This window comes from Pygoscelis adeliae, unplaced genomic scaffold, assembly GCF_000699105.1.
Source record: "Pygoscelis adeliae isolate BGI_AS28 unplaced genomic scaffold, ASM69910v1 Scaffold69, whole genome shotgun sequence".
Lineage (NCBI taxonomy): Eukaryota > Metazoa > Chordata > Aves > Sphenisciformes > Spheniscidae > Pygoscelis > Pygoscelis adeliae.
In genome coordinates this window covers 3,569,391-3,583,387 of record NW_008825619.1, presented here as the reverse complement: position 1 = coordinate 3,583,387, position 13,997 = coordinate 3,569,391, and positions in this window count along the sequence as shown.

Here is a 13,997-nt window from a genome sequence, read left to right as displayed (position 1 = left end):
TGAAGTGTCAAAAAGTATAGAAAACCCTGCCTTTTTTTGGGAATGATTCTGTGCCTTGTGGCTCAGTGAGTCCGTGTACTGGAGAAGTGGTTGCTTTTCTTTGCTATTTTCAACTCTCCTCTCTTGTGGCTGGAATTGGAGCCTGAAGTAAGTTCCTCAGCTTAGTACTGCTAAACTCTTATCGACAATTCAAAACAATTAAGAAATGTCCTAATTTACAAGGGGAACAAAACCATTGCTGTGAGAATAATCAGTTGCTCCTGTGAAAAAATATATTTATTAATAATACCTTCACATATTAATTACCTAATTTTAGACTAGTTGTCTTTTCTGGGATATGACATATTTATAAATGTAATTGAAACACATTACACACAGAATATCAGAAGTCATTGGTATGCTGGTTAGAAGCCGTAGTACAGCATGGAAAAAGTAATTTTTGTACATGGGCAAAAAAGACTCTCAATTTGGTTTTCCTCTTGCTTATGAAACGTTTATCACTGGATACAGAATTTTCTTAGGAATGTATTGTGCAAAATTGTTTGTGATTCTTCAACTCAATTTGTAGTCTACAGGGGCTGGAAAAGATTTCTAATGAGAGAGAAATTTAGTTCCATTCAAAGAGAAACATTGAAAAGGGCTGTTCAAAGTTTTGGTAACTGGAGTGTTATTCCTTTAGGCATTTCTGTTAATCAGATATACTCACGTTGCATTCCTTTCATTTCCAGGGTAGCCTGGAACTGTCCTCTCAGAGATGCTGCTCTACCAAACACTTCTCCAGTCCTTACCACGGATCTGACTCTTCCTGTTGATTATCCTGCTCAGAGCTTTAATACCAAGGCATATAGCCCAGCTGTGATCATCTAGAAACTGTGCCATTTCTTTTGACTTGGAAACCATCAGTGTCACTTGAAATATTTCAGTTGAATTCAGCGGACATTGAAGCAGATTCTAAATATCTAGCAAAGCATCTACCCCAAAGTCGTCTTTGATGAGACATGTTGATATGGGCTGAATGCTTACCAAAGCATTAGGCAATAACACAAATAATCAACAAAAAATAAGGGCAGATTTTTTTGCACAGGCAATTAGGATCAGTCTTATAAATTTATTAATGTAATTTGCAGATTATACCAATTTGTGAGAAACAGAAATACTAGTGAGGAAAAAAAAATATGTTGAAATACAACTGATTCCCAGAGAAAATTACTACTAATAAAGGCCTCGGGGTAAAATACAGAGAGAGAAAATAGATCAAGTGTTTAACTTAAAAAATAAGTACATAGACAAAGAGTACAGTAGTACTCTTTACAGTAGTAAAAGCTCAGATGAAGGGAAAGCCCAAGATGCTGCCTTGAAAAGAACCGGAGGTAACAGGGAGATCTAGAAGTGACTCTGAACAGCAAACGAGACATGACCTTACCTCTCATTTCTATATTATGTGGTATGGCAATAAAAGAGATGAGAACTACCTTTAGGCTATCTGAAGATATGAGGGAGAAGTGAGAGTCCCTCTCCCTGTGTGACAAGACAGAAACAATTTCATTAAGCTCTGAGCATCTTGTTACCAAAATACGTTATCAGAATGTCATCCGAAGAGAAAGAGAGAAAAAACAGCAAAAATAGTGAACAAAGAGATTCGAGCGTACCAAGCTTGACTGAATCATAATTAAATGAGTTTCATAGTAATCTGTATTAGAAAGGGTTAAGCGCTGAGAAGGAATGTGACGAGAAGTAATGACATGAAATTAAAGAAAGAAAAATTAGATGTAGTATTATGAATAATTTGAACTGAACAGACTGAGCAATTGTGGGTAAAAGAGAGATTTTGGCCAAAGACACCAGGGAAAACCCTCATTTTTACACATTTTTAATGTCCACAGAACAGACGGAGTCAGGCTTTTAATGTCTCACTTAAAAGATGCATGCAGATGGTGTTTTTTCATGCATTTGAAAAATGAATTTCTACATTTTGATTATGTTGTCATTAGCAGTAGCCTTACTCGGTAATTAGGAAGCTGATTCCTATCATGTGTGAGAGAGAGATATATTGAGAAAGGAGGATGTTATCTCTTTGTTTCCACAGGGATGTAATTAAATGCAACCAACAACATCATCAAAACAGTAGAAGAAATTCAAACAATAACTATGCTAACTGGAAATGGCTTATTGTTCAGTGAAAACCAGCTGATCTTCATCAGGAAAGGTCACATTATTTGCCAGTTCTCACTCTGGCCAAGAAAGAAAAGGAAATTCCATGAGAAAAGGGTTTTCCCTGTAGTAAATGCAGAGCCTTTCCTAGGTAAGTAACTTTGAATTAATATCGATTTAGAAATAAAGCTATACGTAACGGAGTATTCCAAGTGAGTTTTTCTTTCATTCCTAGGTAACTTTTTAAAACAGGGGAGAAAAAGCCAAATATTCTGAAACCTGCTGTGTGGCATCAGAGGAGAAAGCAAGAGCGAGAGCGCTGCGAGAATATTTTGTCGCTGGAAAGCAGCTGCTGCTTCAGGAACAGCGTGTTCAAGCGTCAGCCAGGAACGAGGCCTGCCTGCTGCCCATCTTTCCACCGAACAACCTTTTCGGTTCTCAGAAAAGCAAAAAACAAAGCAAAAACAACCCTGAACTCCTAGGCACTCTTGGAAAGTGAAACAATGAGTTTCTCTCCGTGACACATTTGTTCCAAGCCACAGATTGTGCATGCATGTTTTTTGTTATTGCCATTCTCAGCATTAGGACTACACGCGTTTTAGGGTAGGTGAGTGTCTGTATCTGTTATAGCAGGTATTAAATATACAATTGTACTGCTGAATGTTTCAAATTTACCAAAGCATGTCTACGGCTTTGCCCACCAAGCTGTCATTCAGCCAGGGGAGCTCCCGGTTTGGGAGGCTAGAGTGCCACAGCTTCTGCTCGTACCTCTCTGGAGCTATTATTCTTAGTGCCTGGAGGATGAGTCTCCAGGCCAGATACCAAGCATGCCTGCAGAGACTGATGCTATAAACAAGAAATCATCGAAGTCCCTGTCTTCGCTACCTCTTCCTGAATTACTGTGGTCCTTCCCGTACATCCTCATTGCTTTCTAGTTATCTTCCCTTCAATATACGAAAGAGCTGCTGACAAGGATCTCTGTACTTCCTGCCCTAACCTTTTTACCTCTCAATTCACCAAATCCCTTTAGTAGTTTTTCAGTCTTTTTCATCGAATTCAAAAGCCTGTCTTAACATTGTCTAGGCTATCTGTAATATGATCCGTATCCCTCCCTTAATTTGCTTGAAAATTCTATTTCTTTCTGACTTTCCATTTTTGTCCTCGTCCTTTCACCCTGCTCCTCCCTGCATCTGCTTTTTCCACTTTTAGTTTCAGACTTCCTTTCTCATCAAAACCCATTTTTTTGTACTGATCAGTGGGACACCATCTCTTTCTCTTAAAGTCTACCCTTTAATTGATCCCTTGTGTAGTTAACTGAGAGTTTTCTATACTTCTCCAGTTACAGCCGTTTGTATTGTGGGCTCCTTACAAACCCCATTCTCTGGGGAAAGAACTGGCTTTTCCTCCCTTTCTGGGTTTAGTACTGATTTGGCTACACCTTACTTGGGGGAGGAGGTCTTTGGCAGGCTGAAGTTCGGCCATAGGGAGAAAAAAGGATCGGACTGTGCTGAAATATAAACAGAACGGTGGCATTTCCCAGCATTTTTCATGGGCTACTGGTTGGACCAAGAGCTAAATGTTTGAAGTAAATCTAATAATATTGTCCACTCACCAAGATCGCGTGCATCAGCCAGATGCACATTGGTTCCCCTTTTGAAAAGCCTCAAGTAATTGTGCCGGAGAAGAGCTTTGTTTTAGTTTGAACTTTTAATGCTGTGGGGTTGGGAAGCAGAAGTCATCTTCTATGAAATTGGCTGATTGCTTTCCTTCGCTGAGGAAATCAATGGTATTTTAAAAGTAAACTGCAGTGAACATAGGTGTTGCAGCATGAATCTCTTTTTTTCACTTGAGTTGCCACAGCAACATAAAATTTCCTTTCCCCCACATTGGCTTCCCTAAAATATACCTCACAAATTGTGTTTGAAAAAAAAAAAGCCTTATATCATGCTGACAAATTGTGCTGTTTGCTCTCTTAGTATTTGGTCTTCTGTGGAGTTACGATTATTAGAGCAAAGCTACCTGATGTGCAGAGAACGCAGCTTTTACAAATTCAACCTTAAGTAAAGGGATGGAAATGAAAAGCCGAAGCTGAATTAGTTACTGTCTCTAGACAGGCTGGGGGCCTAGCAAAGCCTCTGAATAGTCTGGCGGTACTCCTTGGGGTCTGGTTAGACTGACTGCCTCTTTCCAGCATTCAGAAGGCAAGCGGTGGCCTGTTGGATATATTATTAGGGGATATGCAGTGGCTTTAAGAAGGGCTTCTTTCATACTTTTCTCTGACACCTTTGCAAGAGTGGTTGCAGCTCTAGCAGGCTTTGAATTAAATATCAAGTGCATATACATTATCCTATGAGAGAAAAAATATTGAAAAGATCCAGGTGAAATGGAATTTGTCTTAGCCACCCTTTGTTGAAGGAGTTGTTAGGCTTCGAGTAATTGTTAAAATAATTCTAATTTGTAAGGTTTCAGAACAGATGTGTAAATCAAATAGTTCCAATTTGTTGAAAAATAAAAAATCCACGTCTGTCAATAGTGTCACGTTTACCAACACCACTTTCATGGGCTGCATCTCGAGAGGTGAGAATAATTTTGCACTTTGCCAGCTGGTGTGTGCAGATTTAGCGGTGGCGGCTGTGCCCCACAGCATTAGGGTTTCACTGCAATCACATATGTTCATGTACATCAAAAGGGCAATGATTTTTCAGTATTTAAATGGGAGCGTGGACTGTGCTGACTGTTGGGCCTCAGGGAACTTTTCTGCACACCCCTTTTTGAGAAAGCGTTTTGGTAAGGAGCTCCTTCGCTTTTTATGGGGTTGGGTGGGAATGCCAATGTGAATATACGGAAAGGCGGGTGACCAAGGGAAGGGTTTGTGAAAGTAACCGTCGTCTTCTGTGAGAAGCTTGTAGCAGCTTGTGGTTGTGTCTGTTTTTGAACCACAGAAGTTGTAAATAAAGCCTAGCTTAGCCTTGAAAAAAGTAGATCTGCTGACTCGGAACAATAACGAAACCCACAAAACAACCTAATCACCTATATAGAAAACTTGGTATATAAAATTGACCTTCCCCACTCCTGCCATCATTTCTGCTTACCTTCTTACCATGCTGTACATGAGTATCTCTAGCAGAAGTAAGGACAGGGGAGGAAAGGTTGATTTTATTCTCTTTGGTGATAAATAGAACACTTAATAGATGACAAATTGGGGAATATTGAATCTCTAGAGACCTAATCAAATGTGAATCAAGTCAGCCCCCAGTGAGCACAGGATAAAATGCCAGCTGGTGCGTGGCCTTCCCCTTCCAGCTGGTATTTTGTCCTTTGTAATGGATTGTGACCAGTTTTAATGCAGCTAATACTTGCACTTAAATAAATAAAAAAATTCCCAGCAACACCAAACCATGGGTTTTAGTGTAATAAATGCTGTTCCTTGTGGAAAAGTACTGTAACATCGAGTAGAAATGGAACTGATAATGTTTTAGCTATCTTAAAGAGCTGAAGAGAGAATTACAGCACCAGTCTTGCATCTGAATTTCTGTGGGACCTTTATGCCTGTGCCATAATGAGTTAATTTTGGTGGAATCCGGCACGGAAGCAAGATTCTGTAGTCGGGATAGACAAATTCTATTAAGCAACTATTTTCTATCTTTTTGTCTCAAGGGAAATAAATTTCAAGAGATTTATGATTTTTCATGTAGCCTTACTATATCATTTTGGCTTAGATAAGTTAGCGAAAAATTGGTGTAATGTTGGATAATATGTCTTGTGTGGTAAAAAAACCCCAAGTGCGTGCACACACACTTGCATATACGCATACTCAATCTTTCAGTATAACACTTGCCTAACAATGCTTTTCTCTCGGGATTTTATTGTAATTTATGAAAATGAATGTGTTACATGTGTAACATCTGTAAAGGAATAAAAACTATCATTTATTGTGAAAGCAGATAAACAGTCCTGTGGAAATAAAAGCTGATGTTGTGCCAGTTTCAAGCACAATAGAAACAAAGAAAGCTTTTCTTTAAAATCTGTTGGAAAAAGCCGGTGTCAGCCCTTAGCAAGACATTTTTCTAGTTCCTTTCATCACTGACTGACTTACAGTTAGCTTCTCTAAGAAGCATTAGATTTTTGATGAAATCTTTCCAGCTTTTCTTTTTTGCACCATGGTAAATTATTTCAGAACAGCGTCTTTACATGTAGCTGTACAGTTATCTGTTCTGCTCTAAAAATATTGTAAATCTGAGATACTGATTTTGAATTCCATGAAACCATCTCTAAGCCACACAGAACCTCACAGAAGTTAATAGGTTTGACCTAGAATTTTAGGAGCCAAGAGTGGAAAATGAATATCATTAGAAAGTCTTGAAAAACACATATCTCATTTCAGAACAATGAAAACATTTTTATTGTTTTGGAGCTGGCTAGAAAGGGAAGGAATTATGAAGATATTCTAGTGATTTTTGGGACCTTTTGCTTTTTCCAATGTATTGGGTTTGCGTGGCAAGGTTTTGGTAGCGGGGGGGGCTACGGGGGTGGCTTCTGTGAGAAGCTGCTAGAAGCTTCCCCTATGTCCGACAGAGCCAATGCCAGCTGGCTCCAAACGGACCCGCCCGCAGGCTGAGGCTGAGCCCATCACTGATGGGGGTAGTGCCTCTGGGATAACATATTTAAGAAGGGGAAAAAGTTGCTGTGCAACAGCAACTGCAGCCAGAGAGAGGACTGAGAATATGTGAGAGGAACAACTCTGCAGACACCAAGGTTGGTGAAGAAGGAGGGGGAGGAGGTGCTCCAGGCGCCAGAGCAGATTCCCCTGCAGCCCGTGGTGAAGACCATGGTGAGGCAGGCTGTCCCCCTGCAGCCCATGGAGGACCCTACGCTGGAGCAGGTGGATGCCCAAAGGAGGCTGTGACCCTGTGGGAAGCCCACGCTGGAGCAGCTTTGCTGGCAGGACTTGTGACCCTGTGGGGTTCCACGCTGGAGAAGTCTGTTCCTGAAGGACTGCACCCCGTGGAAAGGACCCACACTGGAGCAGTTCGTGAAGAACTGCAGCCCGTGGAAACGACTCATGTTGGAGAAGTTCTTCGAGAGTGTGAGGAGGAAGGAGTGGCAGAGACAATGTGTGATGAACTGACCGCAACCCCATTCCCCGTCCCCCTGTGCCACTGATGGGGGAGGAGGTAGAGAAAATCGGGAGTGAAGTTGAGCCTGGGAAGACGGGAGCGGTGGGGGGAAGGTGTTTTAAGATTTGGTTTTGTTTCTCTTTATCCTACTCTGATTTCATTGGCAATAAATTAAATAAATTTCCCCAAGCTGAGTCTGTTTTGCCCGTGACGCTAATTAGTAAGTGATCTCTCCCTGTCCTTACCTCAACCTACGAGCCTTTCATTACATTTTCTCTCTCCTGTCCAGCTGAGGAGGATAGTGATAGAGCGGCTTTGGTGGGCACCTGGCATCCAGCCAGGGTGAACCCCCCACATCCAACATTTAAACCTGTTTTATTCTTTTAATAAGAAACAAATTCCCCAATGCACTTACAAAAAAAGCTTTACAGGTGTCTATTCACTCAGATGGATCCCTTACTGACAACCCTCCCTCTTCCACCTGAAGGTGGGCTCTCTTATTGCTTGTTTCTTAAATGCTAATAATGTGATTTGTGATGCTCACCAAAAACAAGGTGCAAGGTGAAATCCTGGCCCCTTTCAAGCCAATATCAGAAAATCCCACTGACATATCTAGGTGGTATAAACAGAAAAACTAATATAAATGGCAAAGCTAGTTCTTACAGAAGACCAAATCAAAAGAAGTGTTTTTTAATCTAATGAAAGTACACAATGGGGATCACCTGGTGCTTTGATAAACGTTAATTTGTTATTTTTCACAAGCTGCATTTGGGGTACCTGGATCCAATTCTTCTGGCCAACATCACAAAAGACACACTTCTCACGGATGCCCTCTTCAGAGAGCTGAAATTAAATAAATTGAACTCAAAGAGAGAATGCTAGATAAAACACTAATGCTGCTACTAAGTGATGGTCTCAAAATAGCAATATTTTTTATATTCTAGGAAAATAATTTCTAACTTTCCTTCACGTGTGATGTCCATAGGGCAAATACATTAACTTCTGACAGTGCAGCTTGTGGGACTTCACAGGCGTTTTGAGTGTACAGCTTGACGTGCTAAAGTGACTCTTGGCAGCATCTTGGAGGAGAAGCTAAAAAAAGAAATGCTGTAGGTCGTCTAAGTAGTCCCTGGCTTATTACAACATTCTTTAAAACCATATTAAAGTGACGCAATGATATGTATTGGACATAGTTTCTTGTTGTCTGATGTCATCTTAAAATTTCTCAGGGGAAAAAAAGAGGCTGAGTGAGATGGCGAGACAGAGACGGAGCACCATGTGTTTTTACAGCGCGGCATCCATTATACATGAGTAAAATAGCAGCGGCTCAGCTGCAATCATGGTAGGCATGACTGCTTCTCTTATAAACTCATATTTCATTTATTCATTTCATCTTTCATCCCAAGACCCTGAACCTCCACACATTTCTCTGCAAGTATAACTATGCACCTGAATAGTTACGGTGACTTCAGTAGACATTTAAGCACGAGGATGGAGTGTTTACAGGACCGAGGCCAAAAGCTGTAGATAGCTGAGCTGGGAAAATTGGCAATAGTATAGTAACATAAACATTTAAATGCAGAAACAGAAATGCAGACTACAGCATTCCTTTCTCTATCCCTTTGGCAATGCCTGACTTCCTTTGCTTTTTTCATGCTGCAAACTGAATGCCGGATGAAAGTTTTTGTCCTGGTTCATGAATAGGGGGAAAAATACTCCCGTTGCTTGCAATGATGCTTCGATGAGTTCTTGTCTTTCTTCTCTAGATAAATTGTGTATCTATTCATAAATATACTTTTTCTATGGAAGCAAGTTTGCCTAGTACGTTTATTAGAAGGCTGAAGCTTAGCCTGTTGTTTTGTGTTCCTTTTCTCTCTCACCACCATGCAAAAAGTACATTAAAAAACATGCAAGAATCTCAGCATATCACACTGTACAACTCACCTGACCACCAGCTGCTCACAGACTGGATGCTATGTGCCACTGCGTTCACTTTCCCTTCCCCATGTTCATTCACATTAACAAATAATAATTATGTTAGCAAGATTGTCCTTACCCTAAGTTATGGCTACCCTAAGTTCATTAAAAGAGAGATGGAATATTTCTTCATGTTTTTATTAAATCTTGAAGTCTCCAACACTGTTAAGCAAACTACAGTTGCTCAGTGAGCAGCATTTGGAAAGCTGGAATTTGCTCCACTGCACTACAGTTCTGGGTTTTTTGCCCATATTGGAAGAGTGGGAACCTCTGAAAGCACCAGAGTTTTACACTGTTTCAGTCCGCTTAATTGCTGGAACATGCGTTTGGTTTCAGATCAATTGCTATAAGGAGTAAATGTCACAAGAAAATTGATATACATGACAATTTATTTCCTTAGACATCTGTAAAATACTACACGCTTTGCAGATTGAGATGTAACATTTGGCTCACATTAGGACTGGAAAGCCAAGGTGTAACAAGCGTTGGTTCAGTTGTTCAGTAATAATTTTTTCCATGCAATGAATCCTCCTTATCTTTCATTAACTGCCAATCAGGCCCTCCAGCTGCCATGTGCCAAAATATATTCTTGGTTATTAGCATTAAAGCTACTGTTAAAACTGAGACATGAAGGAAAATGCCCTTTCCCAGAAAAATACATTTTTGCTTCTTCCTGCTGGAAAAACTATTTGAGAAAGTGTACTCACGTTTCAAAGATACGTGAAGTGCTATGAGACTGATCAGACTAAAGCTCAATAACCACAAGGCTGCTACGCACAGTATAGAGCAATGTGAGGTGCTTATGCTTATCCTACAGAAACAGCTGAGAGTTTGGCACATTAGGTGTATCTCTGAATCTGTTCAATACTCCAGCAGAGGTGCTTATTTAACATAATTTGATAGGACTTAGTGCTAAAGAAAGGTTTACTGTCTAATTGTTTTCCAATAAGGTTCAAGTGGTTTTAACTTTGGCAAACTGCTTCCCTTATTGGTGAAGGAAGAGGAGTCTGGATTCAAAGAACAGGAAGCAGATCATGCAAGAAGACGTGTCTATCTTCCCTGCCTCCTATGTGCTGCAGATGTTTCTCTCTCCCCTGGATCAGACATCCACATTAGCCTCAGCGTGTAGGAAGCTAGACATGTAGCAGTGGTCTGGAGCTCCTGCGATGTTCCACCTGCAGCATCCCTTGGAGGGGGGATGCCAGAAGCATGAAGTGGTGAGACTGTAAGAGATGCGTGGACGCTTCCTGTGCTGAAGTGCCTACGTTTCCCACTCTTTGACCTGCCCTGAAAACGAGCTGTAAAAGGCTGCTGAAGCGAGGACAGAGCTTCTTCTGCCTGAAAGGCAGGAAGGGTCAAGACTAAACCCTACAGAAGAGTCCAGGTTCACAATGCAGCAAAGGAAACCTCACTTTAAGTAAAGCTTGGGGCACCCGTGCAAGGTGAAAGTAAGGTTGAACCAATTTTTTCTTCTGGTCAGTTCTGTTTCTCCAAAGTATAATAATTAAAATTGGCATTCGTGTGACTCTGTGGGAGGAAACACCGATAAATTTCTTGGAACACAAAGTTCTGTTTTATCATTGTATTGCATTAACCAACTCCATTTTTTGAAACACAGAAAGAGGGATGCAATTCCTTTGGGTGTTAAAAATAAGGCAGTGGTGATATTCGTAGATGTTTTTGTTAAGAATTTCTCTGACCGTTCTGTTACCTGTTGTGAATACTAAGTTACAAAGAGGAGGGGCAGAGAGGGAGAAACTTAGATTTGGGTGTCCTTTATAAACCTTAAATATGGTCCTCTTCATGCTGATTTTCCTGTTTAACAAACTGCCTCATTCATCAGAGCACTGTGGTGAAAGTAGGAAGGGAAAATCATTTAACAAACACAAGAGAGGATCAGAATCAATGACAGCACACAAGAAGAAAATGATTGCTGACTGCTTTTATGCCTGAAGTTTCTAGCTTCCTTTGACTTACAGAAATCTGGACCACAAATCCCATTGTTTGAATGTTGCACACTATTTCATGGAGTGTCCCACCCCCTCTGCTTCCTTTATGTTAGACCTTTGAAAACTGAGAAGGATGGGGAGACGCAACATTTTAGAAAGACTTGGAAATTTTTTAAATCTGCCTTTATAGGCTTGTTCTGAATGAGTTATTTCCACAACGTAGCTCAGTGAGGAGTGCAGAGCATAAATAGCACTGCCTTGTGCATCAGCAGTCCTTTTAAATGCCAAGACCAAAGTTCAGCTTCTCAAGATCTTTACCGGGCAGCTGATTACAACACTCAAATGCTTGGTGGGAAGCAGGGACCTGTATTTCCCTCTACACTGTAGATGTAACTGATTGAGAACATTTCTAGGCCAAGATTACCGAAATATTTTCAGTTTGGAATATGAGTTTTAGTAGGTAAATAAGGAGGAAATTATTCAAAATTACTGGTTTCTGAAATGTGAAGCTTCAGTAGAGGTAAGGGATGGGATTCATGCTGCTAGACATTAAATATCTGCAATATAGATGTCATCATCTGAGCTAATCTCTCTTGTATCTCTTTCAAGTCAGCTGAGAGAAAGAGGCTTTCTTAGGGCTCAGCATCTACGTTAGCATGAGGTAAGTCGAACTGTTGAAGTATCTGCTTCTCTCCATTGATTATTGAAAGAGCTTAGGTTAACCTGTTCAGTCAATGCTATAGACATCTTTTTTGGTCAAAAGAATACCACCTGAAGTATCAATAATAAAAGTAACTTTACATTTCAGAAGCAAAAAGTGACAAATTCATGACAAAGGAGTGACTAATAAAACAAGACTCAATTCTATTCAGCAAGCATGAACCAATAGTCCGGAATATACTTTGAGGTTGGAGCAAATATTACAAACAAGGATAAATTAAGCAGCTTTAAACACGTTAAATGGATTCACTAAAGAGAAAAGGTAGAGCTGGTTCTGAATGAAGTAGTTCAGTATTTTGAAAAATGGAAAGTAAATCTTGCAAAGAGATTCCAAATGACTTGTATTTTTGCCAGGATTCAGGAAAAAAAGTTTTGTGTTATATGACAATGTTAGTTTAATATAAAAGAAGAACTTTCTGGATGAACTCACAAGGGTGAAACAGTAAATCCACATTCAAGCTGTGTTAAAAAGCAAAGCCACTTCCCAAGAGTGGAAAAAATTCAGATATTTTTTAGCTATCCTTGTCTTATTTAGAGGTTTGGCCAAAAGCGAATCCACACCATAAAGGCTAAACTACATTCAGATTAGCACCAATTTCAAACAATATTGAACGTATTTTGCCCAACATATAGTAAGGCAAAAAGGTAGGAGAAAGCTTCATTTTATATAATGGGAATATGCAGCTATGTTTAACAGACTTCACGTCTTATGTTGACAGTTTTCGTGAAAGTGAGGAATCTTAATAAACGGGGTTTGCGTAGACCTTAAGGGCCAAATTCTGCAGCCATTTAGGCTATTTCATATTCATAGAATTCAAGAGGGTTGCATCAGGGTAATTGAAAGAAGACATGGCCTTAGGTATTTAAACCGTGATGCAAAGTATATTCAGTGAGAACTAAGGATAATTTTTTCTCCTTAATTCCCAAAGCAATAAAGTTTTCTGTTACAGAAGCCAGCCTCGGTTCTTAGGATGTGCTGCTGAACTTTAACATATTGAATAGTATATGTTAAATATTTCAAGTACTAAAAATCTATGTATTTAAACTTAGTATTTTTCATAACTGCCATTTGGCATGGCAGCATCATCAGAAATTCATGTTTATGGCTGAGATAGCAGATGACTTAGAAGGTGTATAATTAGTGTAGGTTGCCTGCTCATGTGGAAAGTGGAAAGCGTGGAAGGAATTCCACATAAGAGGTAACAATGACCACCAGAAAGAAAAAAAAAAAGGACTAAAACACAGAGTAGGTTCATCTCAAAGTGTAAGAAAGATCCTGCAATGCACCCTTAAGAAATGCAGCCCAGACACTTCTGACCCTCTCACTTCACCAGCCCTGGGCATCAGATTGAAACTGTATGTATATAGACATCCACACATACCAATATATAGGCGCATGAACACACAAACACACGTGCACTCAGAATTTTGAATATTGCTTAAATGTTGCACTTAATTTTACTGCAAATAAGTAAAAGCAGTGGATGGGATGCTTTCCAGTGTAACAAGTACAATCCAGTGGAAGGAGAGCCATGGTGTCTGTAAGCTACTGTCTGTCTTTCTGGTCCCAGGCTGCAGTAGGTCTGGAGAAATGCCTGGCATGACGTCCCAGCTAAGACACTGCAGCAGACGCAGCTGCCGTGTAGACGACAGCCCCGACAGGAGCATCATGGCACCAGCTCCTGCCCTGCGGCCAATACACTTTTTTTTCTGAGCCCACACACTATGTATTCACTCTGGGGTGTTTTGTGAACAGCCTGACAAATGCCTCGATGCTGCCTGTGACAGAGAACTAATAGAACTCCCACAGGGAATTAAGTTCCTTGGCCCTCTTGTTGCACCTTTGCTCATTTATGGGGCGCAATGAAAAAAAATTCTGCTGCATGACAACCCTATAAGCTTAAGAAGACTGCCCTGCAGCCATTCAGGTTAGAAGAAGGCAGTCCTCGCAGAAGTTGGCTGTTTGTGAAATTAATGTTACATCTGGTCACCTCAAAGCTACAAGCTGGCTGTGCAACACTCCAAGAGAAGGAATTCCGCATTTTCATGCTCACGTAATCCTAAATCCCATGTCTAGCACTGA